Raw genomic sequence first — 27,093 nt, 5'->3', positions numbered from 1 at the left:
TACGTAACAGTTTCTTCAGGTTCCAGTTCCAAATCCTGTGGAATTCCAATAACAGACTGTATAAAATAATAAAAAATGTCTGTGTGTTCTGTATTTGCATAAGCTGTGTTAAGTTTTATAAAGTTAATTACCTTTGAAGGATATTAGAATGTTGCAGCCTTAGGAATAGTGGGAGGAGACTGGGAAGCTAGTCTCTCTGTGTGTGTGATAGTATATAATAAAGATGGTGAACTGATAACAGCCTGTCTGCATTACTGAGATATAACAATGGCGACAAGGACATCTGAACCCTCTGTGCATCCCCCTGAAAAGTTTCTGCAGCACCCAGGACAGCCTGCAGTGTCTTGGGATCTCTGGTATGAACAGTTTTCTATCTATTTACTGGCATTTGGCCTGGATGAGACCTCCCCTGAGAGGCAAAGGGCCCTGTTACTTCACTCCCTGGGCCCTGAAGCATACCGCATTTTCACAACTCTGGGAGCAGATTCCTCATACACTGCCACAGTACATGCTCTGGAGAATTACTTTAAACCTGCCCCAAATGCTTTAGTGGCCAGAGTTCAGTTTTGCAGGCACTGTCAGGCTGAAGGGGAACTTATACGTCACTATGTTGCAGAGCAGTCCCATGCAAATTTGGTCCCTTGATGAAATGATTAGAGACCAACTTATTGAAAAAACTACAAATGCTAAACTTAGAGAGAGGTTGCTTATGGAACCAGATACACTTACTTTACAAAAAGCTGTGGAGCTGGGGTGCCAAATGGAAATGGCTTTGTTGGAGGCCAGGAATATGCTGCCCCCTTCAGGAGGGAGTGAGGTCCCTGTTCATGTACACAAGCTGACTGACAGTACATATAATGCACACTGCCTCAATTGTGGAGGCAGCCGCCATAAAGGTGGCATGAAACTGTGCCCAGCACAAGGGAAGCACTGCAGGCGTATGGGGTGCCGTTTGTCCCAAATACATTCTGTATACAAAACTATCCCTAATACACAGAATGAATGTCTCTCATGGTATATAAGTATTTGTGACCATACACAGAGAAAAAAAATATACAAAAGACTTATTTCTATTAAAGAATGAAAACAAAATCTGGTTAGTGCACAAAAGGATGTCATTATATCACAAACTTCATTCTGTACAGTTTAACAAGCAATCTGTCTCACAAATGTATAACCTCCATGTAACGGACACACTTATGTGCAAAGTTACTTACAGAATGAATTATGAAAAAACAAAGTTGGACATAATATATAATAGTGTAACTAACTAGTGCATGTCAAGCTAGATTTGAATGACTACATAGATATCTGCGACAGAAAGCAAGATTTTATAGCACAGGATTCATTCTTTCCACAAAATGACAGTTTTGTTTCACAAAACAGATAAAATAACCATTCTGTGAAGCAACACTGTCATTCACATTCCTGAACCAATAAGAACAAAGCTTATTGCCATATACAAACAAGATGAGAAGTGGCCAGCTCTGCTCCACATGGCTAAGGCAAAGTATCTGACCTGCTATAGAGGGCACCCTCTAATGTCCCCTGTGCTGCATAGTAATAAACATGAACAAACCTTTCCTAAAAGAGCTGCTGTTAAACACTACAGGTTCATAAATAGAAGTTTTTACAAATGGCTGAGAAATATAATGCTGCACTTTTAATGATTGTAGAGAAAGAAAAGTATGCAAAACTTATATAAATATGATCATTTTAGGTGATATGGCTATTCTTATTGTAGTAACCTGCTTGTGTGGCCATTTTGGTTAAGGGCATTCCTGCTGTTTTGCCATTATCTTATGACTCACTCCTGTTCCTCTTCCTGTCTAAGCTGAGAGCAATAATGGGACAGGCCACACCCACCTGCCATTTAGTAGCACGTAAGGAGAGCACTCACCCTAACTCCAGAGAGCAGGCTCCGACCAACAGATTAGGCTGTGCTAACAACGCCGACACGCCTCCGGATAGAGCGTAACAAATTGTATCAATAAAAGTCTCTGATCCACGGAGCACCAAGCCAGGTCGAAGATTAATAAATTTTCATTTTATTGAAGATTAAACATTTTACATGATAGTAAATCACCAACAGTGCATCAAACGCAGTCCATGCTTAACGCGTTTCGTAGCTTCAACGCTACTTCATCAGAAGCATAAACGAACAACTTCCCATAATGCCCTTAAATAGTGCAACAAACCCCTTTAACCTAATTAGAATCATCAATTAAATTAACCCTTAATAAGAAACCCACAAGTTAAAAACATTCTAGGAAAATGCACTAAATGAAAAATTTGTTACAAAAATCCACAAAAGGGGTTAAACATGACAAAACATATCACTACCTCCTACGGTTAGAATAAAAGGGAGGGAGAGAAAGTACAAATATAAGTACTATAATAAGGCAATATATGATTATATAAAATATTAATTTAAATAATGCCAAATATTCTAAGGATATATAAATATGCCATTAATAACATTAAATACAAAAGCACGAGAGCTCACACTCCCTATTCAGGCCCCCATAATCCTCAGTGGTTTTCAAATGATATATCCAGAAGGTCTCCAGCCTACTTAATTTGGTTTCATAATCTCCCCCTCTAACGTCTCGCACTGGCTTATCTATGACTTGGAAATTAACCCTTGCATAACCATCATGTTTCTCAACTATATGTTTAGCCACTGCGGATCTAAAATCCTTTCTATCCACCGCCGACAGATGTTCCAAGAAACGGGTGCTTGCCATACGGGTAGTCTTACCCACATATTGGGATTTGCACTCACATGTAATTAAATATATGACTCCCTTAGACATACAGTTGAAATATCTATTTATCGTATAATTAGCCCCTGTCACGGAACTTGAAAATATTTTAGATGGTGTCACACTCAAACAGGTTTTACACCTCGTTCTTCCACACTTGTACACACCTTTAAATTTAATCCAAGAAGGTTCAGTTTCCTTGGTTTTGGAAGAATATAAGCTTTTAGATATATGCGTGGCTATACTTTTGCCCTTTCTGAAAACAAAACTAGGAGTTTTGTCCAAAGTTTTTCTCAGAACTGGGTCTTGTAATAAGATCCCCCAATGTTTACGCACACTACTCTTAATTGAATTGGCATCCTTGCTGAAAGTGGTGCAAAAACGCACCTTTGTTTGCGAAGCATCATGTCCTGTTTTGGATTTGGTTTTGGGCTTATAGTGTAGAAGGGTTTCCCTATCTAAACTTACTGCTCTGTCATAGGCATTTTTAATATCTTTAAAAGCACACCCACCTGCCATGTTGTATTAAATGTACCAGAAGTTACTGTGCTTGTCTGGCTGCTTTGCCTGACTCTCAGAGACAGTTATAAGTTTTGTATATGATAATTAGACTCCAATGTCTCCTCCTAGCTGTAATCTTGCACCAATTAGCTTGTAGTAGTCTCTTAATAATGTGCTTACCTATAGTTCAACTACTACATAATAGCTTTAGCCAGAGACTTGGGACTGATCATGTGCACACATACCTCCCAACTGTCCCTTTTTCAGAGGGACAGTCCCTCTTTTGACAGCTCAACCTGAGGTCCCTCATTTGTACTGGAAAGTCTCTCTTTTCTCTGCACTGAGCAGCCAGAAAAAGAAACAAAGAAAGGAGACTCCCTAGAAGAGGAGTGAGTGGCATTATTGTAGGCAAACTCTGCCCAGGGCAACAATTCCGCAAGAGGACTGGTTATCAGATACATAACACCTGAGATATTGCTCCAGGGATTGATTCACTCTTTCAGTTTGTCCGTTGGTTTGGGGATGGTAAGCAGTTGAGAAGGATAAATCAATACCAACTAAAGAGCAGAAAGCTCTCCAAAACTTCAAGACAAACTGAACACCTCTGTCAGACACAATGTTAACAGGAAACCCATGTAACCTGAAAATATGAGAGATAAACAGATCGGCTAAGGTTTTGGCAGAAGGGAGGTGAGGAAGGGAAACAAAATGGCTCATTTTACTAAACCTATCCACCACCACCCAAATTACAGTTTTACCCTGAGAGGGAAGCAGATCTACAATGAAATCCATCGAAAGATGGGACCATGGCCTCTCAGGGATTGGTAACGGATTTAACAAACCTTGTGACAATTGACGAGAGGTTTTTGACCTTTGACAAATTGGACAAGAATTTACGAAAACCTTAGCATCCTGTTTAAAAGAAGGCCACCACACATGACGGGCTAACAAAGAAATAGTTTTGGCAATGCTAGGATGCCCAGCCATTTTGGAGTTATGAACCTCTTCAAGAACTTGTTCCCTCAGCTCCTCAGGCACAAACATTCTCCCAGCGGGAGCATCTGCTGGAGCAGAAGATTGGACAGGGGACAACAAAGTGGAGAGGTCAGAATCCAATGCGGCTACAATCAACTCCCTAGGAATGATGGGGATGCACTCACTAGAGTCAGAGGAGGTAGATTCAAAACTCCTAGAGCGTGCATCAGCTTTGATGTTTTTAGATCCAGGCCTATATGTTAAAGAAAAATTAAACCTGGTGAAGAACAATGCCCATCTAGCTTGCCTAGGGTTTAGCCGTGTGGCCGATTCTATGTAAAGCAGGTTTTTATGGTCTGTATATACGGTTACCATATGTTTAGCACCTTCAAGTAGATGCCGCCATTCCTCAAAGGCCCACTTGATAGCCAACAATTCCCTGTTCCCAATATCATAGTTTGCCTCTGCAGGCGAAAACTTCCTAGAAAAAAAGGCGCAGGGATGTAACTTGTTGGTAATGGGGTGCCTTTGGGAAAGGACTGCCCCAGCACTCACTTCAGAGGCATCTACCTCCACAATGAATGGTAAAGCAGTATCTGGATGCTGCAAAATAGGGGCAGAACTGAACTCTTGTTTGAGGCGTTCAAAAGCTCGAACTGCTTCTGGGGGCCAAATACTAGGGTCAGCACCCTTTTTGGTCAAGTTAGTGATTGAGGCAACTCCCAGGGAAAAATTCTTGATGAATTGGCGGTAATAATTTGCAAAACCAAGGAATCTTTGGGCTGCTCGTAAAGAAAGGGGTTGGGTCCACTCCAGGACTGCTCTCGCCTTCCCTGGATCCATCTCAAGACCCCTGTTAGAAATGTTAAAACCCAAAAATTTAACAGAGGTAACTTCGAAAGTACACTTCTCAAGTTTTGCATACAGATTATTTTCTCTTAGTCTACGTAAGACATCACAAACATGATTCCTGTGTTCAACCAGATTAGAAGAGAAAATAAGAATGTCATCAAGATAGACCACTACGAATATCCCCAGCAGGTCCCGAAAGATGTCATTGACAAATTCCTGGAACACTGCGGGGGCGTTACAAAGACCGAATGGCATTACCAAATACTCGTAGTGGCCATCCCTGGTGTTGAACGCTGTTTTCCACTCATCCCCTTCCCTGATTCGAATCAAGTTATAAGCCCCCCTAAGATCAAGCTTGGTAAAGACTTTTGCATTTTTAACTTGATCGAAAAGTTTAGAAATTAGAGGGAGAGGATAGCGATTTTTTATGGTAATCTTTTTGAGCCCCCTATAATCAATACAGGGGTGAAGACCACCATCTTTTTTCCCAACGAAAAAGAAGCCCGCCCCCGCAGGGGAACTAGAAGGTCTGATGAAACCCCTTTCTAGGTTCTCTTTTATATACTCTTTCATTGCCTGGGCTTCGGGCAATGAAAGAGGATAGGTTCTACCACGAGGAACAGTTGACCCAGGGACCAGATCTATTGGGCAGTCATACTGCCGGTGTGGGGGTAAGGTTTCTGCTGCCTTTTTAGAGAAGACATCAGCGAATTCTGCATATGCAGCAGGTAACCCTTCAAGTGAAGTAGTTGCAACTACAGAGGGGAAACATACCCCACCACACATAGTACCCCATTGAACCACCTCCCTTGAGACCCAGTCAATCAGAGGGTTATGCCTCTGGAGCCACGGTAACTCCAAAATAAGAGGAGAGGAAGCACCCTCTATGAGGTAAAAAGTTATCTCCTCACAATGCAAGTTATTAACACACATGGAAAGAGTTACCATCTCCTTAGAGATTACACCTGACCATTAGGGTCTTCTGTCCACTGCCATTATTCTCATGGGGGCACTTAGAGGAACTACAGGGATACAGAATTTAGCTGCAAAAGCAGTATCCAGAAAATTACCCTCCGCCCCTGAGTCCACAAATGCGAACAGTTTAACAGAGCCCGTAGGCCAAGTTAGTTTAACTGGTAACAAGACTTTAGAGGCAGATTGGGGAGAGGAAACTCCTGCACCCAAATCGAGCTCCCCTTCTCCATTTAGGCTTCGGAGTTTCCCGGCCTCTTAGAACATTGGTTCAGAAAATGTCCCTTCTCACCACAGTACATACAGAGACCCATGGAATGCCTGCGTGCCTTTTCCTCAGGAGTTAGGTGGGATATGCCTAATTGCATAGGCTCCTCCTGAGGCAGAGGCACAAAGGGGTTAGGAGATTTTACATTGGTCACCACATTGGATCTTATATTGGTAACCCCAGAGAAGTTTGTACTCCTCTCACCCCTTCTCTCCCTTTGCCTTCTATCTACCTGGATGGCGAGGGACATGAGACCATCCAGGTTAGAAGGCAGGGGGGTAATTAACCAGACTATCCTTTACAGAATCAGATAACCCCAACCGGAATTGACTCCTTAGAGCCAAATCATTCCACCCAGTTTCCACTGCCCACCAGCGGAATTCGGTGCAGTACACCTCCGCATCCCTTTTCCCTTGGCGCAACTTACGAATCGCGGTATCGGCAGATGATGCACGATCCAGGTCATCGTAAAGAATGGCCATGCTGTTAAAGAAGGTGTCTAGGGAATAACGAGCAGGGTCTGAAGAAGGCAGCCTGAGGGCCCAAATTTGGGGGTCACCCAAAAGCAAGGTCATTATGAACCTTACTTTCTCCTCATCAGATTGAAAAGAATGAGGAAAGAAACTAAGGTACAGCTTACAAGCCTCTTTGAAAACAAAAAATTTAGGGCGATCCCCACTGAACCTTTCGGGGAACACAATCTTGGGTTCATGGGGTTTAGAGTTTATGAGTTTATGAGTTACCCCAACTGGCAGAAGAACCCACAGGAGGTGCAGGAACAGGATTAGGCAGCTGCTGCGAAGGCCCCAACTGGCGGGTCAGATTGTGGAACCCTTGAAGCAAATAATTCTGTTTTTGCTCTTGCTCCTCCATACGTTGCAGCAAGGTAGTGAGCAACATCTCAGTGGAAGTTTGAGGTGTAGCAGAGGCAGCAGCAGCTTCATGACCATCGTCCTCCAGGGCCCGTGATAATGTCACGGCCAGCACCCAATACCAGAACAGGTGCCAAGTACCCTGGTCTCGGCTCGGCTTCACCAGTAGTGTGACCACCGTTGGGCTTCGGGAGGAGCCCTCAGCTTACTTGGGTGCCACCTGGACTTAACGAGGGGTACAAGGCGAGATGTTCTGGCTAGCAGAGGGGCACGGCACGTAGATAGTTTTTTGGGCTGAAGGTCACAGTACAAATGGAGCAGGCAAGAGAATTGTCAGACAGGCAGGGTCGAGGCAGGCAGATATCAAAAATCGTCAGGCAGGCAAGGGTCAAACCGGGTAATCAAACAGATGGGGTCAGGCAGAAGAGTAGTCGAGATGCAGGCAACAGTCAGGATTCGGATATCAGAATAGTCAGGAACAGGCAGGGATCAAAACCGGAATAACAGATACAAGTTTCACAGGAACAGACAGCACAAGGCTTCAGGAACCACCAGAATCAAGATTCTATCACGGGCACTGGCTGGGAGTAAGAATGGGCCTTAAATACCTCCAAATTTCACGCCAAAACGTGCGCCAATGCGCGCTGGCGTAATCGCGCCTGCGCGCCTGTACCTTTAAGAGGCGCGCAGGCGCACCGCGCGCGCCCTAGAGAACCAAGATGGCGCCGGCGCTGGAGGCCGGAACAGGAGCGCGGCGGCGTGGCGGCCGTCCACGCCGCCGCACCACTAGACCACCAGGTAATTTTATTACATTTTCCCTGGTGAGTGTATTATAGTGTCTACTGTTGTTTGTTTTATTAGGGGTGGAGTATTATGAAATTGAGAGTAGTATAAATGTTGCATTGTATGTAGCTATACATTGACAGATCTGACAGTTCCGGAGATTGTAAATTAACTTTTCCGAAATTCATGGTTTTTGTTGCTCCAGTGTATAGTGTATATGTTTTTTTGCTATAAGTTCTAGGTCATTTGAGCTTACTAGATCCAGAATAGCATTTTTTCTGGTTGGCTCCTCAACAACCTGTGCCATAAAATTGTCATGCATCATTGTTCCCATTAACTGTTCAGCCAGTACTGTTGCTCCAGTCAATATCTGGGTAATTAAAACCCACCATTCTTATTACTTTACCCAAACTAGCAGCCTTTTCTATTTGCATCAGGAGCTTAGCCTCCTCCTCCACACTTACATTTGGGGGTCTATAGCATACCCCTACAATTAATTTGCTTGACTCTTTACAATTGGTAAAGAACTCCACCCATACGTCTTCTGCCCTCTCATTTTCTAACATAACCTCCTTCTTTATATAAGCTTTTAAATCCTGCCTAACTAACAGACATACCCCTCCTAATTTTCTATTGCCTCTGTCCCTCCGAAACAAAGTATAGCCGCTGTTATTTACTGCCCATTCATGCGACTCATTCAGCCATGTTTCGGCTACACTAATCAGATCATATTTTCCCTACAGCACAGCACCTCAAGCTCTCCCATTTTACCAGTCAGACTCTTTGCATTGGACAACATACATTTAATACTGGTACCATAGGTGTCTATGGTACCAATAATACTGACACCAGTAGGTGTCTGTTGATACAGAAATTACAGAGACAGTATGTACCTCCGTCTTTCCCTTCTGAAATTACCCAACCAACTTGATTGGCACAGCCTAACCTTTTATATGTAATTGGGCAAATGGGGATAGAACATATTTTCCATTGCACAATGTAAAGGGGAATATATAAATACAAAGTAGAACATATAAATGTTAATTATTATTGTCTACTGCAAACTTTTTGAGACACCCAGTGTACCATTGGTGCTGTATCAGGAGTAGTATCAGATTTCCAGTTTTGTTTCATGCCACCTTTGAAGGAATTAGTGTTTGGCTAAGTCTGGGCAGTTGTATATTAAAGTGCAAGAAGTAAAGTAGCCAGTGCTGTACCAGAACACCTGAGAAATGTGAATTACTGTATCACGAAACACATGAAAAAAAGTTCAGTTAATTTTACTAGTTAAATCTGTAGCACTTTTTTCAGAGTGCTTGTGCACATTACAAGATGTACAACAGTTGTATGCCAGTGGTAACCCATCATCCTACAGCCAGCAGTTTTAGATTTAAAGCAAATGAAAAAAACATTTCTGAAAGACTTGATATAGACCCTATAAACACATTTCATGGTTTTAAAGCCACTGTAAACATGCACTATACTCCCATATCCCATATATTTTATTATTTTGCTTCTGTCACTAAAGGAAAAGAGGAAAATGTTTTATTTCTGATGTTGTTCATGTAGCTTTGTGCAGGTGTGTGCCTTTGTAACTTTAAAATGCTCTCTTTAGCAGTGTTACTCTTTTATTCATAGTGACTCCTTGAATTTTGTTGAATGGAACCATTTGATCAGAATGCAGATTTCAGTAAATACATTAAACCAGACACGAGGAATGCTCATAAAATTCTTTTGGAATTAAAGAAGGCATGATGATGGGCAACAGATGTGGGAAAATAAATGTGTTGGAGATGTTCTGTTGAAGAGCTTTACTGTTGTAAAAATACAGTGTGTTCTGAAAAAGTTTTGCACTTTATTTGGGGCCTTAATCAAAATCAACAGTTAAACCCATGTTCAAGAATCCACATCAAATAGATAAGTCATACTATTTCTGTCTTCTCCTGTTTGTGCAGCAACAATAACTACCTAGTCCTAGATACTGCAACTTGTCTTCAAAGAGACAAAAACATATTTTAGTTCAGTTGCTACTAAGAAACTAAAGTCTGCACCTTAGATTTAGGCATGACTATGCACTACTATTGTAGGACTGTTAGTTTGTTTGGGACCCCTTTTTCCATAAACTTTAGAAATGACTTTGAGGTGAAATGTGAGACTTTGCCCAAAATGTTTATGTTTATAGATTGTGATAGTCTTTTTTCCTTACTCTGACAGTTTCTTATGCAAAGGTTTACACAGCGTGCTCCACTTATTGTTAAAATAAGACCAGTATAGAATATAATTTCAGTTAGATCATAGTTATTAAATCATGGAAGCTAAAATACATTTAAAATTTAAGCAAAAATGGTGTTCTGCAAAAAAATAATCAAACACAAGCAGTTAATTATGCAAATTCAAGGTCCGACCTTCTGTAGAAAAAAAGATAACACAAGAAAGGAATCTAACAAAATTGAGGTCAAACTGTCTTTAGACATAGACCAAAGCATTTTATGAAATAGAAGTGCAGCTATGGATAGAAACAAAGCAACAAACCCAACTGTGTGTTCAGAGAGCAAATGTTCAAGATCAAGGCAAAGATTATGATATGATGCAGAGGACCTGTTGTCAAAAGAAGGAATCCCTAAGAATTTAATCTTACATCATTAGAACAATGCAACTTTTATCTTCACTTGGAACAAAAATTCTCACTTGAACTCATCAGAAGTTAATTAAAAAAGAGTGGAGTCCAGGTGCATACTTATTCTATTTAAAAAAACAGTGTGCAGTTGTAAAGGGAAGTGGGGAAGTGGGCAACTGCAACCATCAGAATAATAAATGTATAGTTACATTGGTGTACACAAATCTGTAAAGAAATATTGCATACTGCAGAAGTGCCTTGCAAAACAGTTTGCATTGCTGAATTGTTTGCAATATTATAGAATGCTAGAATGGTAATGGTCAGATGGGTAGGTCCTCTTGTACCCAGCATTGGCTGCTAGAGGAGTCATGTAAATAGATAAATAGACCATATGCCAAGACCCTTAAAAAATCCCTATGTATATAGTTTTTCCATTGCAACATGTTTTCTGATGCTGTGGAATGGCACATTCCTTTCAATATACAACTGGTCTTAAAGGAATAGTTCAGTGTGAAAATAAAAACTGTATAAATAGATAGGCTGTGCAAAATAAAAAATGTTTCTAATATATTTATTTAGCCAAAAATGTAATATATAAAGGCTGAAGTGAACAGATCCTTAGCATTCAGCTCAGATTCAAAAGCAACAGATATGACACATGTGCCCCCCCCCTCAAGTCTCTCATTGGTTACTGCCTGGTAACCAGGGTAACCAGTCAGTGTAAACCAAGAGAGCTGAAAAGCAGGAAGTAGTGTTCTGACTGACATGTTATACATCAAATCACTCCAGCCTTTAAACATTACATTTTTGGCTAACTAACTATATTAGAAACATTTTTTTTTGCACAGCCTATCTATTTACCCAGTTTTTATTGTATTATTTTATTAAGTTTTATGTTTTGTTTATGAGGGTCAGTTAATGTGGGCAACGCCAATAGTAACTTGATTTTTACCCAATGCAGATTGGTTCAGCAACCCTGGACATCCGGGGTTAATTTGTCTAAAATCCAGAAAACCCCGAATGTCACAAGTTTCAGTTATAAAAGGCCACAACCTGGCATCAGAAATGGCTGCTGGGGATGCTGGAGGCAGTAGATTGAAATAGCTAACATTATTACTGGGGTGACAATTACTATATAAAACATGGAAATTATATGATAACAAGTTAGAACAACGTAGTACTTAATGCAGGTTAGAAAACTGGAGAATATCCAGTTGTTATGCAAATATATATTCCACATGCCCTGACTGAAATGAAATGATGGATGGTTTAGTGCTCCAATCCAGTTTTACTGTGTTAAGAAGCTACTTCCAACTTAAAGGGATTGTTCGCCTTTGAGTTAACTTTTAGTATGACATGGCGAGTGAAATTCCGAGTCAATTTGCAATTGGTTTTCATTCTTTATTATTTGTGGTTTTTAAGTTATTTAGCTTTTTATACAGCAGCTCTCCTGATTTCAATTTCAGCAATCTGGTTGCTAGGTTCCAAATTACCCTAGCAACCATGCATTGATTTGAATACGATATTGGAATATGAATAGGAGAGAGCCTAAATAGAAAGATGAGTAATAAAAAGTAGCAATAACAATACATTTGTACCCTTACAGAGCATTTGTTTTTAGATGGGGTCAGTGACCCCCATTTGAAAATTAGCTTAGAACCAGCCATTATTTAACATACAAAAGTTAACTTAAAGGTGAACCACCCCTTCAACATCCTGTTCAGAATGTTATTACTTGGTTTTAATGTCTAAATATCACTTTATCGCCATACTAGATTTTATTTTGTTTTAAAGTTTATTTCATGTTAAAGACATGTAGATTTAATAAGGGGTTGTGTGGTTTCTAGCTAAAGGGTGAAAGGGACAAGCTGCCGAACTTCCTCTGCTTTCTTCCATTACTTACGGTAAATGAACAAATATTCCACAGTTACGCTGAGGTTTACTTCTGAAACAAATGTACCTCTATGCCACACGCCAAAAACATTTGCCTTTCAGACTCATCACATCCCAGTGTGCTGTTATTACTGGCGAAGAACTGTGGTATCATAAACTCAATGTATTGCAAATATTTATACCCGTCTAATTAGAGACTGTTTTAGCATTTCATACAGAAGCTGAAAGCACTGGCCACAGTTGATATTTTAGACTTATATCAAGTTTCCACTTACTCGAGCTATCCATTAAAATACAAGAGCTCATGTACAAACTCAAGTGCAAGTGCGTCTGAGCTCAGATGGGAACAAAGCTTTCTATTGGTGCAATTCAATAACGGTTCTTGTTAACTATTCCACCTTGTTGTGCTTAGCATTTACACTTCTGCACAGTTGTGCTGAATGGTTTCTTCATTATGAAAATGTAGGGGCCCATAGGTTTTACTATGCCCCTATGGCTTTAATCCCTACCCTTCCTTTTCCTTAGTTACTAGGCAAAATCCTTTGTATCCATTTCAGTATTTCACCTATCAGTTATTGGCCAAAGGGTGTAATAACCACTTCCTGCCACACTTCCATATAGTGCTTGGAAAGGGGTGGATCTTCCTCTTTGGCTGCTGGTGTCCTTACCTACTGGTTGTGCTCATTGAGCCTGGGTACGCCAAGGCCCAGTAAAGCCACCACCCTAAAGGGACCTGTACCGTTAGAGATTAAGTTGGGGACCAGGAAACCCTTTGAACAAGGTTAACAAGCACAGGGTAGTTTAATTAATAGACTCTTTAGGACAGTAAGATAGACAGTTTATACAGAAAGAGCAGTTGTGTGCTCCATCAAGGATAATAGCAGGGAGTAGCTTCCCACAAGGCTTCCTTGTATACCTTTAGTGAAGGGACCACAGCGGATAGGGTGTTAGGCTAGAATTCTTCTCCCTAACCACTCCACTGGATGGGATCCAGAGCACTTAAAGGTGTATCTGCCTGAGGGTATTGATGTACCCTTGACTATTTGACTTATGGGAGTGACATCTGTAATTGCTGTATCATCCTCCTCTATCTGCCCTCCTTTGTGATCGTTACACCATCCTCATACGTGAGTAAACCTGTAGTCAACTGCAATTGTTGCTTGTACAATAAACCATCCGTTTGTTTTCATCAAAAGAACCTCCTGGCGTCCAATATCTTTCCTATCTTTGCTATACAGTAGTGTGTGTTATATTTACACTACACCTATTTCAGAGACTTCCACTTAGCAAAGGCCCAGATCCTGATGTGTGAGTCCAATGTAACCCATGCTGATTACCATTAGCTGGACATTAATTATCTGTGGTCTGGATAGCCCAGATTAGCATTACAAAAACTTTGGCTATTGATAGAAGGGAACCCTGGAGCAAACGCTACCCTGAATGTGTTCTAGAGTTTCTAGAGCAGTCTGTGCCAATAGGTATAACAGACTTGCAGCCAAAGAATCACACGCAAATACCATTTTAGTGACAAATGCCAGAGCCTCTGTGTGTGCGTCTAACAAACATGCGCAATTGTGTTCGTTTTGACTTATTCAATTATGGTGAACAAAACACTGTGTTCGGCAGTAATGGCACTGAAAAATGCATAGGCAGAAATTTGGTTATCCACATTACATCTGGATTTGCACTTTACATGCTGTTCGTGTATAAGTAAATTACCCTTATAGAATTATTTTGTGTATAAAATGAACATAATTAACTGTTAAATGTGTAAGCTGTATTAGTAGATCATATACCTGTGTTCCCGAAATCCCCATGTGTTGTTTGTATTATTACTCTAAAAATAACAGATCATTTTGCCTTTGTAAAACTTGTGTGACATGAACTTCAGATGAAACTCAGCTCACATTCTGTCCTAAATTCTCTAAGAGAGCTGGATAAGAGACTTCAAGCAGCTATAAAATGTTAGTCATTGCCATAATTTGCATGCACTTGTAGCATCCATACAGACCCAGAGCACTTTTGCAATTTCCATTAAATAATTTTTTTTAAGATTCCAAGATATTAAAAAAATTATATTATATTGCTAATATACAGTAATGAATCTTGAACCAATAACGCCACTTGCTGGATAGTTTTCTGACCCTGATCCATTAGTCAGAAGTTTTCTTTCTGTCATATGGAAAGTTCTGCAGACTGCGTCACATTCCGAAGACTGATCAGTAGGTGACCCTCTTGGTACATAATTTATTGTATTAGCAATATACATTATTCTTAATATCTTGGAATCTTCAAATAATAATGTAAATTAAGTGGTTAGAATAGCACTATAAACAATTTCCTTTATTTTAAAGGTTAACACTTCCTTTAATGGGGCAGATGTATTGAGAAGAAAGAATCCTTTTTTCACTTTTTCATTACCAATGAAACAGTGCAAACTGATCATTCTTTTACACCATTTTCTCCCAGGTATAAAGATGGGTGAGTTTCCCTTAAGCTGGGCCATAGACGCAAAGATCGTATGATTTTCACACCGTGTGTGGAGAGCCCCGACATTTTTCGTCCCATGGAGATATGTCGTTTGGACAATCGGACAGGTTAAAAGATTCCTGTCGGCTGCCGATAATATCTCTGCATGTATTACTGTCACCAGCTTTGTCGGACATAGATATCGCACGATTGCTGTCAGGGGCAGAACATCGGCTGATCTGTTCTTTTACTACTTTATTTAAACTGAACGTTAGTGGCAGGTCGGGAGATGTGGAAGTCTGATCGTTCGAGGATCTATGCATCTATGGCCAGCTTTAGACTTATATTCATTCAAATTTTCCACCATGTGAAAGTATTTTCATAACTTTTCACCTTAACTAACATAATTTCAAGTTACTGACCATGGGATATAAAGATATTTTCGACACTTAAAAACACTGAAAAAACACCCTTTGGTGGAAAAACAAATGAGGCAATTTGGGAATATTGTTGATAACTGAAACAAGTATATTTTTTCCGTGTGAAAAGCTATGAAATGTTTTCATAAATGTCACGGCCGGCACCCAATACCAGAACAAATGCCAAGTACCCTGGTCTCGGCTCGGCTTCACCAGTAGTGTGACCACCGTTGGGCTTCGGGAGGAGCCCTCAGCTTACTTGGGTGCCACCTGGGCTTTACGAGGGGTACAAGGCGAGATGTTCTGGCTAGCAAAGGGGCACGGCTGGTAGCAGAGTCTTTTGGGCCGAGGGTCACGGTACAAAACAGGAAACAGAATCGTAATCAGTACAGGCTGGGTCGAGGCAGGCAGACCCAGCCGCACCACTGGACCACCAGGGCAAGTAATATTTACTACAGAAGAAATGTTGTAAAATATAAAAATGTTTAATAATTTAATCTTTGATATCTTTTCTTCTATGTGATTACAAAATGGTAAAACAGTGCTATTTTGCTATGGATAATTCCAGGGGTAATCAGGGCTCTTTTGCTGCCTTGGTTGTCTGTCGCTACCACCTAACCAACTAAATCTTTCTGTGGAGAGTCCATATGGTCCAGGAAGTACATGAGGTGGATAATATTCTTCATCTATGTCTTTAACAGTTGTTGTCCTGGGGCATATGACAGTGAATTACATTGCTTTTTTGTGCATGCATGCATTGTGTGTGTTCTTTTCCTGTATATGTCATGTACAAAGCAGCTGTTGTGATCTGATGGTTCAGCCCTTCAAAGAGCAAACACCAAATTAAGAAAATGATATGGTTACCCTGACACAAATAGTAACAGACATTTACACAATTAATGCATGTTATAGCAGATGCTTAAAGGCCATGTAAAGGCAAAAATATAAAATCCCATTTTTACTTTCTTTAATGAAAAATAAATCTATCTCCAATATACTTTAATTAGAAAATGTGTACCGTTTTTATAAGAAACCTGACTGTATGCAGTGAAATTCTCCCTTCATTTACTGCTGTGGATAGGAATTGTCAGATGGTCCCTAACTGCTCTGCAGGGAAACATACTTATGAACAGCAGGGGGAGCCCCCGCCTTACTTCCCAGCCATGCAGAACTAAAGTTTGTCCTGTATTGATAATTTATGACGATCCCTAAGCAGCCCAGACCACATTGAGCATGTGCACAGTCTTCAATCGACTCCACCACAGGCGCGCACTCCAACAACTTCTCAGATGCAGCGTAAGATCAAAAAGGTAAGTCTTTATTTCACATTAATAACACCCAACGCGTTTCGTGTGTCTACACACGTAATCATAGGTAAAAAACATTGAAACCCCCCTCTTTAAAAAGAAAATTAATTTCACGTCACTAGTGACGAATTTCCTCTTGCTCCAACCTTAACCCTTACTGTTATAAATATAGTGAAATTTAGACTGCGCATTCTCATTGGAAATTTAGAAGCATTTCATATTGTTTTTTTACCTTAGTTCTTACCAAACTTCTATTCCTTTGTTTCCTATGTTTGCTACACTTAATTAAATGTGTCACTCAATTTGTTACTTTTAAATGTTTCATTCCTTTCCTATTTGTTGCTCATATTTATTTTATTTGTTACATTTGGATGAACCTTCTGTTAAGGCTTACTTGTTCTCTATTAAGCATATAACTTTCTATCATCTTATTTAACATTTATATTTATCGTTACTCTTTCTAAATTAGGACACATCTAAGTCAACATTATTACTTTAACTTAATTTAGTTTCTTTTACCAATTCCCCACGACAAAGGTTTGATTGCAATTAATTATCACTTACAAAAATATAGTAATTATGATGTACACACACAAAATTTTATCATGGAGGCCATAGAATATTTGTTGAAGCACAATTACTTTAAATTTAATGATACTTATTACCTCCAGAGATGTGGGACCTCAATGGGGGCAAAATATGCCCCCACGTATGCCAACCTCTACATGGGGTGGTGGGAAGAGGTACACATCTATGGTGGTAATACACAAAACACAAAGGATATAGTGATATATAAGCGCTATATAGATGATTTAATATTGGTATGGAATGGTGAAGGGGTTAATTATCAAAAATTTATTGAAACACTGAATTTAAATGATCTACAATTAAAATTCACAAGTTCATATAATAAAGAAAAAATTGTATTTTTGGACTTAGAATTATCATCAAAAGGGCAACGGGTAGAAATGACAGTTCATAGGAAGAAATGTGCAGGAAATTCTCTGTTGCATGCAGAATCGTGCCACCCAGATCATGTGTTCAGAGGAGTCTCTAAGGGACAATTTGTGCATTTGAGATGCAACTGTAACACCGATGGGGAATTTTTGACACAGTCCTTTTATGTTACAGGATCAATTTATAGAGAGAGGATATTTATTACAAATATTAGAAACAGCATTTAATGAAGCTTTACAAAAAGATAGAAATACATTATTTTAAGGACGGAAATAGTAAGGGAGATAAAAATAAAATAAAGAGAGGTAAACCATTCTTTATAACTACATACAGTGCGCAATATACAAAAATTAAACGAATAATTAATAAACATCTACCAATATTATATAATGATGAGAAATTAAAAGAGATTCTGAAAGAAGGCTGTGAATTTGTCAGTAAGAGTGCGCCCACCCTAGGAAAAACATTAGCACCTAGTGAGTTTAAGCCAGTAAAATCACAAACTAACTGGCTTCAAACGAAGGGTACTGTCACAAAAAAAGTATATAATGTAAACACTTTTATTAATTGCAATACAAAATTTGTAGTATACCTACGGACATGTACAAAATGTGAAGTACAATATGTAGGATGTACGGCACGACCATTGAAAAATAGGATGCAAGAACATATTTACCAAATCACTTCAAAAAGCGAAACAACTACAGTGTTCAAACATTTTGTGGAGTGCAATGGGGGGGATCCCACCTTCCTGCGTATACAGGGAATAGAAAATATAGAAAAATCAAGCAGGGGAGGTGACAGAATGAAAAGGTTTTACAAACTGAGGTAAAATGGATCTTTAATCTAGAAACAAGGGAGCCGAAGGGATTAAACGTTAGATGGGATGTAAACTGTTTTATCTAGGAAAAAATTCCTTTTGTTTATAAGAAATTTCAAAAATTAAGAATAAAAACAGGGTTATCTACTTCATAAAACAACTAGCTGCAAAATCAAATGTAATTTATATGAGAATTGGTAAAAGAAACTAAATTAAGTTAAAGTAATAATGTTGAGTCAACATTATTACTTTAACTTAATTTAGTTTCTTTGTTGACTTAGATGTGTCCTAATTTAGAAAGAGTGAGGATAAATATAAATGTTAAATAAGATGATAAAAAGTTATATGCTTAATAGAGAACAAGTAAGCCTTAACAGAGGGTTCATCCAAATGTAACAAATAAAATAAATATGAGCAACAAATAGGAATGAAACATTTAAAAGTAACAAATTGAGTGACACATTTAAGTAAGTGTAACAAACATAGGAAACGAAGCAATAGAAGTTTGGTAAGAACATTGAAAAAAGGTAAAAAAAAACAATATGAAATGCTTCTAAATTTCCAATGAGAATGCAACAGTCTAAATTTCACTATATATATATAACAGTAAGGGTTAAGGTTGGAGCAAGAGGAATTTCGTCACTAGTGATGTGAAATTCATTTTCTTTTTAAAGAGGGGGGGTTTCAATGTTTTTTACCTATGATTATGTGTGGAGACACACGAAACGCGTTGGGTGTTTTTAATGTGAAATAAAGACTTACCTTTTTGATCTCACGCTGGGTCTGAGAAGTTGTTGGAGTGCGCGCCTGTGGTGGAGTCGATTTAAGTATTTCCCCTTAAGCTACGGGTTCAGGGCGCAGCACCCGGGCCTCAGACAACGAGCGGTGAGTGCTTCTGATCCTTAGAAGTGTATACGATTGAGCAACGGGTTCGGGGTAGAGACACCCAAACCACATCGCCGGCTTGGTGAGCGCTTGAACAGCAATTTCTAAATATAGTTGTTACTACAATAATGAGTTATAGCAACCAAGCCGTTGATGAACTAATGTGATAAGCTGGTAGCACCTGTGGATTGTTAATTAATGTGCACAGTCTTGTCTTGCAAAGATGTTTAACAAAGTTACAAGATGGCAGCCCCCTGTGGCCAACTTTGAAAGCACAAAACATTTGTTTGATTAGGCTTGTGGTGCAGCAAGTTTATGTTTATGTTTAGTATACAAAATACAGCATTTCTAGCCTTATTCTATTTTACACTTCCCTTGTCCTTTAAGTCTCACTGTTTTAAGTAAGGCATTTCAAGTAAACAATGTGCAAGTACATTTTCTATCAACAGTAGCTAGCAACCATTGAAAATTGTGTATCAAGGCTTCTGATCTAAATCTATTGCGTTACCAATACCATAACAAACATGGAATGTAAATAAAATCTGTAGATTATTCTGAATTATTCAGTCTCTGCAATAAACATTACAGGGGGGAAAAAACACAAGCAAAACAAAACCATAGACATCCAACAGATTCCCATCCTGTCTAGTGGGCTGCAAGAAGACCCCAGAGAAGACATGAGAGCTCCTCGTGTTCGCTGTGAGCGTGATTTGCGCACCTGTGTGCTGCACCTATTGATGCATAGAGGAAGGGGAACCTTTGAGTACAGGTTGCTAATGCTCTACTAGAAGATGTAATGTTTCTGTTGTAGAGAGGAAAATACCTCCTATTTTTAAAGATCCTTTCAGTTAAATGGAAACTTGAACAATTCAGGTCTCACATATGCCATGGAAATACTATACCCTTTCCATGAAAATCATACTTTTCTAGTAGTATGTGCTACTGGATAATTCCATATACAAAACTTCCATGTATTAAAGTCTGCCCTCTGACCTATATGAGACACCCAAGGCATGCATATACAGAAGTGATCAGGCACCTAGGGCCAACCTGAGGCTGTTTAGCCAATGACCAAAAACATTTTAAGTATAAGACAACATCATTCTTGTAGAATCTTTTACCAAAATAGAAACGTGGCCCAGGTGCTCCAGCCCTAGGCCCTCAGCTCAAGAGAGTGAACAATCCGTAAGCAAAAAGTAAATGTAAGTGCAGGGCACACTGGTAACTCATGTATAGATCAGACCAAAGTATGTAGTTAAAAAATTTATATTTTATTTATACAATCATCTATTGCCTGACGCGTTTTGTGTCACTAGGACACTTAATCATAGGCTTAAACATTTACAAACATGATTTAAAGGCTGAGCCACCAATCAAAAAAGGAGGAGGAGGAGGGAAAAGGACAAATGTAGTCCAAATGTAAAGGTACCACGTGCCCAATTACAAAAAATAACAATATCAATGGCAAAAAGTTTAAAACCAAAGAAATTGTTAACAATAATTCTATTATCAATTGTAGAGAGAATTTTGTCAAGTAAAGTATATTTTAGCCAATGACACCCCTCTCAGGAGTGGGGTTTGCTGCCCCAGGGGTGCTGCCACCTGAGGCAAGATTCTCACCTTGTCTCATGCCCCTGTGCATATACGCTAAATTACATCAGCCAATGAATGGACAGCGATGTGTCTTTTTCTTTAACATTTCTACCTGTTACAATGAGAACCTATATTATTTCTTTTCAGGCTATCTCTCAGGGAGCTCACAGACCATCGACGGTTCAGGGTAAAAGATGCATGAAAATAGATCCCTTTCGCTAAAATTTGCAAAGGAAGGCATTTCCCTATGATTAAGCCAATCACCGTGAGTAGTATCATTTACTTGCAGTGATTCAAATGTCAGTGGAGGGGGGTTGCATTTTCAGGTGATTTGTTGCCCACTGTACCACATGCCATTATCCTAAAGGTATAGTTTTCCATTAATGATAATGGATGTCAATGTGGGTCTGTTTGTATTTTTTCTGATTGCCTTGTTAATTGCGAAAGAAAAGAGTTAGCTTTTCTCATCATTACTCAGAAAGAAGAAGTAAAAAGGAAAATATATTTCTTTTTTGAAGAGAAGGGGACTCTGCACATTTACTGTCCATTATCGCATTTTCTCAAATGTAACTGTGCCTAAAAAAAGATAAGCATGTTTTAGTATTTATGTGATTTCATTGGAAAACACTATATCACACCAGGAAGAAAGCATCAATAGACCAATTAATTTCAAGGCTTTTTATATATCCTGCAATGTTTGTAATTCCAGTGTAGAACACTAAATGATGCCTAAAGTATTTCAGGCTGCTGCAGGCTATAAAGTAAAAAGAGTAATGTGATACTTTTAGTATAGTATGCCAAATGTAGTTATGCTAGGCATCAGCCTTCTTTGATGTTGCCAAGCAATGCCTCAGGCCTCACATTTTGGGGAGCAGAAGATCCCTGGAGAAGGATGTGCTGGAGAGCAAGTTATTTTGTAAGACTGTATTCACCATTTGTATTTCGGCCATATTTATTCATTCCTAAGGGACTACTGTATGCTCATGTACAGTTCAAGGACTGCAGGATCTACAGTATATAACAAGTTTCAACTACAGAAATCCCATTCTACATGCTATATTTAGTAATGCATGCATGTAACAGGATATTTATATAATTGTAATAGTTTATAATGGGTTACAACATTTATTAACATTGACACTGGAGGAACAAACATGTACTAAGGAATTCTGAGCTGTTTATTCTAAAAAGCTGAATATGAGACATATCAGTTTACTGTAGTCAGAGTTCCATGTCCGAAAGCTGTTCAATCAGAATTAGTGTATTCAACTACGCCATGGCAATCCTTAGAAAATAACCATGAGCTAATAAAACAGCTTTATTTGGTCATTAATATTTTTAAATATAAAATCACAACAACATCATAGTTACATAGTTACATAGTTAAATCGGGTTGAAAAAAGACAAAGTCCATCAAGTCCAACCCCACATCCATACATACACACACACCCCTCCATACTTTCACATCATTTATATATACCCATGCCTATACTAACTATAGAGTTTAGTATCACAATAGCCTTTGATATTCTGTCTGTCCCAAAAATCATCCAAGCTACTCTTAAAGGCATTAACTGAATCAGCCATCACAACATCACCCGGCAGTGCATTCCACAACCTCACTGTCCTGACTGTGAAGAACCCCCTACGTTGCTTCAAATGAAAGTTATTTTCTTCTAGTCTAAAGGGGTGGCCTCTGGTACAGTGATTCACTTTATGGGTAAAAAGGTCCCCTGCTATTTCTCTATACTGTCCTCTAATGTACTTGTAAAGTGTAATCATGTCACCTCACAAGCGCCTTTTTTCCAGAGAAAACAACCCCAACCTTGACAGTCTACCCTCATAATTTAAGTCTTCCATCCCTCTTACCAATTTAGTTGCACGTCTCTGCACTCTCTCCAGCTCATTTATATCCCTCTTAAGGACTGGAGTCCAAATCTGCACCACATACTCTAGATGAGGCCTTACCAGGGACCTAAAAAAGAGGCATAATTATGTTTTCATCCCTTGAGTTAATGCCCTTTTTTATGCAAGACAGAACTTTATTTGCTTTAGTAGCCACAGAATGACACTGCCAAGAATTAGACAACTTGTTATCTACAAACAAGTATATCAGGGTATGCTTCACAAATCCATTGCAAACAATGTCTCTTCTACAATGTCATGTTGAGGGGCATTTGTACCAACACCGTTTTTTTTGTTACCCATGTATGCAATTTTTCTAACATTGAGATAAGTGTTTATTAACTATAATAAAATATAAATAACTGGGATGTCCCAGTTTGGATTGTTGTACACCAATACACCGGGGGGCACATTTACTATGGGTCGAAGTAAAATCCTTTGACTTCGAATATCGACGTCGAAGGATTTACCGCATTTCATTCATTCGATCGATCGTAGGAAAAATCGTTCGATCGAACGATTCGAAGGATTTTAATCCATTGATCGAACGATTATCCTTCGATCGCCAAATTGGCAGGAGAGCCTATGGGGACCTTCCCCATAGGCTAACATTGTACCTCGGTAGGTTTTAGGTGGCGAAGTAGGTGGTCGAAGTTTTTTTTAAAGAGACAGTACTTCGACTATCAAATGGTCGAATAGTCCAACGATTTATAGTTTGAATCGTTCGATTCAAAGTCAAAGTCATAGCTGAAGGTCGAAGCAGCCAATTCGATGGTCGAAGTAGCCAAAAAAAATGTTCGAAATTCAAAGTATTTTTTCTTCTATTCATTCACTCAAGCTAAGTAAATGTGCCCCTCACTGTTATAAATTCTGTACTAATGAATCTCTTAAACTCTGTTCTGTATATGCAAAAGTTACTGAGTGGCAAATTCACTAAGATTCGTAGTTGCGCCAGCGTCCGCTTCGCCGCACTTCGCCAGGTGAATTTTCCCCAGCGCTTCGCAAATTCACTAAAATCTGAAGTTGCGCTAAGGGGAAACGAAAGGTTGTGAAGTTGCACTAGCGTTTATTCGCCAGGCAAAGCGAAGTTACGCTAGCGATGCTTAATTTGCATACGGTGCCAAATTGAATTTACAATGGAAGTATACGTAGCAGCACTACACAAGCCTGTGAAACCTTCAAAACATCAAATAAAATTTTTATTTTGCCCTACACATGTGCCCACTGTATAGTTCAGGTGCCATGAGTTAGGAAATGTAGGGGGGAAGGAGGGTAGCCCCAAAAAAAATTTCAATCTTTTTCAGCCTATCACCCATAAAAAAAGAAAAAACGCCAGCGGTTTTTGAAACAATACCTATCTACTCTATTGCACTTCGCCTGGTCTGAGGTGGTGAAGGAAGTCTAGCGTAAAAGGTAGCGTTCAGAAAAATACGCGTGTCAGTCAGCCAGGCGAATTTAACACTAGCGAATTTACGCCAGTGTGCGTTAGTGAATCGACGAATTAACGAAAATGCGCTACGCTAGCGAATAAACGCTAGTGTTAGGCGCTTAGTCCTTTAGTGAATTAGCCCCAAAGAATGTGTTATTGAAATAACACATAAGCAATGCCCATTATACCTGAAGAGTGTAGATGGGAGTGTTTTGGCCTGATAAATACAGCAATTTCTAGTACACAGGTGGCATTTAGTGGTCCTGATTTTGCCCGATGTATCAGTTTCTTGTTGTTTGAACTTTGTAGCACTGAGGATCGGTAGAGTAGAACAAAGCCTATTCATAATTCCACCACGGGTTATGCCTTAGCCCTTCCTGCAAACATCTTCAAACACCTGGGGCCTTTGTTAGCCAGGTGTGTTAAATAACCTACAGACTTCTCTCTTTGTCCGTAACCTAACCCATCTAACCAGAAAAACACTACTAGCACTGAAGTATTTTGAAAAGTTTACCTCTCTTAAATTAGAAATCATTTCCTCTGTACATTTTTCTGTTGTGATGAGTCAGCTGAATTTTCTGCCAGTGATGTAAGACCAAGAAGCATCATTTGGGGATATTTTATGTCTTCCTGGTAGAATATGGTGCACTCAGTTTACTATTAATATGCACATTATTAATTTATGAGTGTCTAACTCCTAGAAGGAACATTTTACAGTTGAACCAGTTCACAAGTATTCATGTCTGTTAATACAGCAATGAAACATTACTCAAACACTACTAGAGCCATTATTTAATGTGTAATTATTATTATATTATTGCAATTTTGGTTAAAATGTTTATGCTGTAAGGTACCTAACATATGTACTGTACTGTATGTTACTGCTAATACAGTATATGCTGAGATGTTATCACTATTACTTATTGATATCAGAATTGTGTCTACTATAGCAAAATAATATGAATGTACAGTATATATATTATTATTATTTTTAAAGTGCTGCTTATGCACGCAGACATGTGCAGTACAACCATAAATTGATAAAACAAACAAGGGTTCAATATAATAATAAATATAAATAAATACAAAGTACAATTAAATTAAAGACACATTTATGACCATACCCACAATTGTTGCCTCACAAAAATTCACCATTCATTAAAGATACTTGTTTCCAAAGAAGCTCCAAACACTTCCCTAAAATTGTGCTCAGCGCCAGTGCATCTGCCCTGCCTCCAGTTTTGAATTGTATGCATTGACACAGAGAAATCCAGCAGCTTCAAGTTGGAGCTAATTCCAGGGTTCAGGGAGTCAATATGGCCATCAGACTGATCAGTAGGCACAATTACATGATCCAGACCAAATATGTTTGCATTCTGATGCATCAGTCACAATTGTGTTGGGCGCAATTCCCACTTATGGATACAACTGCGGGAAAATATGCTGCATTCTGGGTAAAAATCATCTAAAATTGCACTTTAAACTTCACTTGATCATTTATATTTTCTATTGTACTGCTTCCTGCAATCTGCTTATGATAATTATAAGATTTTTAACCCTGTATTCCAATATACAGTTAATTAGTATTTCCTGATCTTGGTGGAGGCACACCAAACCCACATACACTATTCCCTTACTCTCAATTGAGGTCCAGGTTTCCCCAGACCCAAAGTATAATATATATGTTCTGCCAACCAGATTCATGGCTATGTTTTCCCCATAACAGAGGAACCCAGTCATTGAGATTTTGTATCAATTTTGTTTAAAAGCCAACCTTCATCGAAAAGTAAGTTCAAGAGGACTACAGAGTGACCTTATTGGTTCAAGAAAAGCGAGTGGAAGTTATTCTGCTTCAAATGCAGCAATCTCCTAATAGGATGTTTTTTCATTCCTTTCCCTTATGTAACCAATATAGTGCTGACACTTTTTTTTTTTTTTCAAAACTTTTTTATTGGTTTACAACAATATATTCAAGTACATTGCGAAGTAACCATTTTTCTTGTTTTTTTTCTTTTTCAGAAAACAGGCGTTCACCTACACAGAGGGAAGCACCAGCACTACAATCAGTTAAAGTAAAAGATGATGTACCATTTTTATATCACACACCAATAAAGTTTTTAACTAACAAACAAAACAGTCTACAGCTGAGTTTTTCTCCATCGTCATATATCACGTTCTCCTGAAATAGTGCTAAATAAGAGTAAGTCATAGACATATAGGCTTCAACTCGAGCTAATGTGCTTAATCAGGTTGGGAAGTAAGCTACACACATATATATTTCTCAGTTACACATCGATATTACATAGTAGTATAAGATGTCCAAGGCGTCCAGATCTTGGTATAAATAGTATAGTTATCCGTTGTTATACTTAACATTCTTTCATTAAAGTGCTGACACTTTTTTTTGGTAAGGAAACAATGTTTGGGGATACTTCAATAAAAAGGAGCTCCCTTATTACAGCCTCATTTGGTGTTTGTCACGCAATTTATAAACTTTAATTCATAATCTTTGTTCTACATGCATCAAGTTGCTCTGGGACACACTGCAAACTGGTACCAAATAAAACCATATGCTTTGTCATGGCAACATTATAAAACAAACAGTACATTGTCAACAGCTCTTTTTCTTCTTACCAGAATCTGCATCTGCATACAGTTTAATCCAATTCCATAGCAACAACACAAATAGCGATTCAGATTTTGTGCTATTCAGAAAAATATTTATACATTCTTTTTGCATCTGCAATATCAAGATCTTAACCAAATGCAGTTACAACTAAAGACAGAACCCAGCCATTACTCCTCTGCTTG

The 27,093-nt window shown here is 38.9% G+C and overlaps 1 long non-coding RNA gene across 1 annotated transcript; it reads left to right on the top strand.

Moving 5' to 3' along the window:
• Nucleotides 1–174: 174 nt before the first annotated feature.
• LOC108714173 lies at nt 175–26,408 on the top strand. The gene is made up of 3 exons (XR_001935321.2): nt 175–356; nt 21,096–21,213; nt 26,302–26,408. It is a non-coding gene; the product is annotated as an uncharacterized LOC108714173 (long non-coding RNA).
• Nucleotides 26,409–27,093: the final 685 nt, after the last annotated feature.

The sequence above is a fragment of the Xenopus laevis genome, chromosome 4L (genome assembly GCF_017654675.1).
Source record: "Xenopus laevis strain J_2021 chromosome 4L, Xenopus_laevis_v10.1, whole genome shotgun sequence".
Classification (NCBI taxonomy): domain Eukaryota; kingdom Metazoa; phylum Chordata; class Amphibia; order Anura; family Pipidae; genus Xenopus; species Xenopus laevis.
This window is presented reverse-complemented; position numbering and strand designations above follow the sequence as displayed.